Consider the following 5,266-nt stretch of genomic DNA (forward strand, 5'->3'; position numbering starts at 1 on the left):
GTGTGTGTGTGTGTGTGTGTGTGTGTGTGTGTGCGCGCGTGTGGAAATGTCTGACTACTCTGGCTGAGCAGAAAGAAGAAGCCTCATTAAATTTTAATTGTTGAGTGCATCGCCATTATCGAGATACATGTGACCTTCTTTATTTTATTTTATTTCTTTTTTTTATGTTGTTTCACTTCTACCAGAGGATTTTAACTGTCCTCTTTACGACACGATGAAATGCAACAAAATGGACTTGTTTAATTTTTGTTATAAATGCTTCAAGTGCTGAGTTTCCTTCTTGAAGGTAAGCAGATACAGGAGCCATCAATCTAACTTATAATTCAGACGTTCTTCACGCTCCCTTCCAGGAAGACGTGTCAGAAGAAGAAGCCGAAGCCAAACGAAGAAGAGGCCGTCTGTTTAGTATTCCTGTTAGCTGTGAGTTGTGTGTTTATCATCCTCCTGTCCAGGATGGGTGTTGCATTACAAGGTACTGTCTCCAAACTGCCAGAATCAATTAACATAAATAATGAATGCCTGCCGACACCGCTGGTCTTGAGTGCCCATTTTGTTCCAGCTCCCATTGTTCCCTCCCCGTGTAGAGTGGTTTAATTTTGCATCAGGTACAAGGAGCTAATTTCTTCTATACAGAAGACAGATATGACCCAAGCTGGTCTTTGTAAGGTTAAAAGCACCACATGTTCTCAACAAACCGCACGCCTACAGCTTGCTGCATCCCCCACCCAAACCACAGTTGAGCTATTGAGCGCCTTATGAAAAGAGATCATCATCAGTGGGATTCAAGATCGCTTTTCACATCCGATTACTGTACTCTGTTTTACATTGTTCTTCATTTTGATTCTAATAAAAAAAAAAAAAAAAAATGGGGGTTGAGGGTCTTCAAACTCATGAAATATGGAGACGGCTCGAGCTCTTAGAGAATAAATGACACAGGCGTTTAAGAATTTATGTTGACAGGAACTTAAAACAATCCATCATCTCTTCACACAGTTTTATTGAATTTATTGTTTGCGATGGTTCAGCCGTYAAGGTGTTGTCAAAAGATCTTTTGCAGCCAATGAACTGAAACAAAACTAGAAAATCCCTGATGAAATGTTGAAGAGTGGCAGWGTGTTACTGTCCACAGATCCAACATCAGCTTTGGAATAATCTAAGAATCCAAGTCAAGAAGAAAAAATTAAATAAAAATAAAACACAGTTTGGATGGATAAACTGTTTAAAAAGGACAGAAATAAGATAAATGGGAATGCTAAACCTGCTGCCTCAGTCTCATATGCTCAACTAGGGGTGTTCCAACACAACAAACTGAGTACAAGTATGGAGTATACGGAATATTTACTGAGTTAGAAACTAAACATTACACAATGACTTTAAAGACACATTTCTTTTATYTAGAACAAGATGACTCTACTATGTTTTTACTGTGTTTTAGGAGAAATATGAGTTAAAAACTGGGATAGAAATTTCTGTCAGTTCACTGATATTATATTGTTTATTTTATTTTTGTTGGACCTTCTTTTTATGCTCATTAATTACTGTTTCTCATATTCATTTGGTGATTATACAGAACCTTGTGAATTTGTTTCTAAGAAAAGCCCAATATAAATACATTTTTACTTTACTTTCAGTTTTAAATATAGTATTTGAAGCAAAAAAATAAACAGGTGTAAGTAAGCTTGGGTGTACTTTTTTCTTTTTTTGCTGTTTTGCTAATTGAATTTGTCATACATCCACTACCAAAATCATGGTGCTATTTCTGATTTTGCAGAGTATTTTAATGTATCATTTGTTTGTTTTTTTAAAGGGGATATTATGTATTTTACAAGCACATAGTTCAATTCTATACCACAATCCAGTAAGTATGTTACCYTCAGATGTTATGAAAATATTTATTCATAGCATAKTCTATCTAAATGTCTTGAAACTGGTTTGCCTTTTTAGGAACCTCCTACCATTTCAGACACTCCCACTTCAGCACATCTTCACATTAACCCTTCGGGAGAGGGGTGCTCTGTGAGGCAGGAGCTCTGGTGCAGACTGAGCTCCRGGGAGGAGCTTTGGGTAAATAGGCGGTGCTTTGTACCAGCAAGTGTTTAAGCAGCTCCACGTGGCTATCACAGGAGATTCAAGGATATCTTGTTTGATGACGGAATGACATTATAGCATAATGTAAAGCTCAAAAATATAGATTTTGCACACACCACCCCCTTTAAAGAAAGCCACGGGGTGTAAAAGTAAACACAAATTGTGACGGAAACCAAACAGGATAAAACGAGTGTTTCAATGCTTCACAATATCCTCTGTATTGTGCAACACTAACACTGAAAACTTTTTTTTCATTTTATAAAACCYCAGCTAACTACTCCACATATAGCAAAATGTAATAAACACCACACAAACACATTGATATACACAAATTTAAGCTACACACTCTTAAATCCTAGTAACCCTAGAAATTTTTTAAAAACAAAGATTTTGCTTAATATGATGTTAGGACATCAACTTATTTGAATTAAGCAGCTGTCACTTTATAAATTAGCTGCACATTTTGGTGATAATTATTTATATCAAGATAATTAACTGTCAATCTGAAATTAGACCTGCAGTAGATTCATGTGACTCAGACAGCTTCAAATCACTTCCACTGAACGGATGCATGTAAATCGATCACGTGACAGTTATGTGTGTTTTTATTTCAGCTCTAGATCCATTTGTGTCTCCATTATTGACAATTGTGTCAATAGGAAATAAACAAGCTGGAGTTGAGCACAATTTAATCAGGGTCTAAAATAAGGCTGTCAAATCATATAAAACATGTGGATGTGAATTTATACCAGTAATTTCAAGAGAAAGGTATAAGACAGCCCTTCTTTCATATGTTTGTGTTCTGATCCAGTCTGTAAATGATGTCAGTGATGCAGCTGCTTCAGCTTCACACCTGCCTGAATTTCATACCCAAGAGGAAACTTGCTGCCATAGCTGCCAAATTGCTTCAAACCATGACATATTTTATATGTATTTTTATTTGATTATTTTTACTTTCTTCAATATTGCTTATATTTTCCGTGGCATGACTTGGTGGGAAAACATATTATCAAAAACATGGAAATATTTTATATATGAAAAAAGAAATTTGGTGACGGTTGGGTTGCTGTTAAAAGTAAAACTATATAAAAAATGAATTAAAAGCTTTACCTAAAAAGATTTTTGTCTGCATCTCTTTTCGCATGGTTCCTACTTTTTTAGGCGACACAAAAGAAACAATTTGTTTCTATGATGAATGTCGCTCTCTTGTGGTAAACAAACCTTATTACAATATTTTCCATGAGACTTGACGAGATAGTTTGTACTTTTTATGATATTATGTCAAAGATTTAGAAACTATTGTGATATCACATCTCTGTGAGTTGTACTCAAGGGTAAGACCAATTCTGGCCACCAGAATGCTCTGCCATGTGTACATTCATATACAAGACAATAAGTGGGCTTCTTCCCTCTTATATTTGTACTCTAACTCCTCTCAGATTTGGTGAAGCTTCATGACAAGGCCTACCATATTGAGAGCCCCAAACTGTTGGCAGCTTTTTGTAGACAGGCAGCAGAAAATAGTTTCCACATCACAGTAACACAACCAAATTAAAACATCAATCAGAAAAAAAAAAACATTTAAAAATATTAAAAATTAAATTAAAAACAACAGATGTAAGTTATGGAGTTAGGGTGCATATGCTCTGTTATAACTGCAGGTCTTTTCAACAGAAAGCAGTAGTTTGATGTATTTATTAATAGTATATTCCACCATGCTTAACAGCTCTGTGCTGATGTCTGTCTGCCTTAAGCAGAAACTGCTCAACCTGCTGCCATTGTCAGATACAAGGAATGGACAGAATATGACTGGAAAAATAGTAACCACTAAATACAATAAACCAACAAATACATTTACTAGCATATTTGCATCATTTATAATGAATGAGTAAAATCATCAGAGTCGTATTTAGTTGCCAACAATTCTGAGTTGTTTGTTTATAATTGAGCCTTGACAAGTGCACTTCATACAGTCTCAGCACATGATGAAAACTGAGGGTGAAATAATTCCCAGATGTGAACAGAGTCAGAAAGATAATGATGAAATCAAAAATATCCCTTTCCAGCTCGTCCCGAGGGACCCCGATCCTCTCATCATGACCAAAGGAGAGGGTTGGAACATAAACAGATACTTATAATAATCATGATATTTGCCTTTCAACTAAACTCTTTCTGCACCAAGACCAACCGAAGCAACGCCCTCATTACTAATGAGACCTCAGTCCGTCGATCCGTCACTCCATCACTCATCAGACACCCAAACAGTTAGACTCAAGCAGCAGAGAGCACTAAAGCAAAGTTGTGGCTGATAACAAATGGAAATGAGGTGTGAAAAGATATTTCAAACTCTTACGGGAGGTTTTCTGCAACTAATCACCAAATGTAGTTGTAAACAAAGATGAGGTACATCTGCTGTTTTTAAACCCAGTTTTTACAAACACCCTAATGAGTTGAAGTTAAATGAACTCCCAGTCATTTAATGATGTGGGAATTGTGTTAGAAGCATAAAAACTACAAGCAAAAACATTGAAAAATCACGTTTTGACAGATATTATGACTTTTAAAAGATTACAAGAAAGTCTGGCTGCTTGGAAACAAAATATGTCTAAAGCCTGAACTTTCACAAATCACCCACAAACTTGTGAGACTCTATAAGGTTATGTACTAAATCTAATAGCATTACATTATTTATATTTCCAAAAGAGGCATTTTTAAAATATCTTTAGGGTTGGCATAATTTGTCTAAAACAAACATTAGAGTATAGGGTCTTTACTTGTATTAACCCTGAATTAATGAGGATTATTCATTAATGCATCATATTTTGGTTTAATATCTGTAAAACTGACTACAATAATTATTGTTTTCTTTTTATTTTTCTCCCCTTCTCTTTAAGGTCATTTAGCTGTGGCGGTCATCTTGAATCAATTTAACTCCATAAGTCACCTTACCTTCCACCTACCACCTTCACCTTCAGGTGAAAATGAAGACCCCAAACCCAGACCCAAACCAGTGGTTATTCCGTATGTTGCGGGTGTTTCGGAGAAACTGAGACGTTTATTTTCTAAACATGATGTCCCAGTAGCTTTCAAACCCCAAAACACATTACGGTAAAGGCTGGTGCACCCCAAAGATCCGGTGCCCCGGCACAAACAGAGCAATGTTGTATATGCTGTTAAG

The sequence above is a fragment of the Austrofundulus limnaeus genome, unplaced genomic scaffold (assembly GCF_001266775.1).
Source record: "Austrofundulus limnaeus strain Quisiro unplaced genomic scaffold, Austrofundulus_limnaeus-1.0 Scaffold9, whole genome shotgun sequence".
In the NCBI taxonomy this organism is placed as follows: Eukaryota; Metazoa; Chordata; class Actinopteri; order Cyprinodontiformes; family Rivulidae; genus Austrofundulus; species Austrofundulus limnaeus.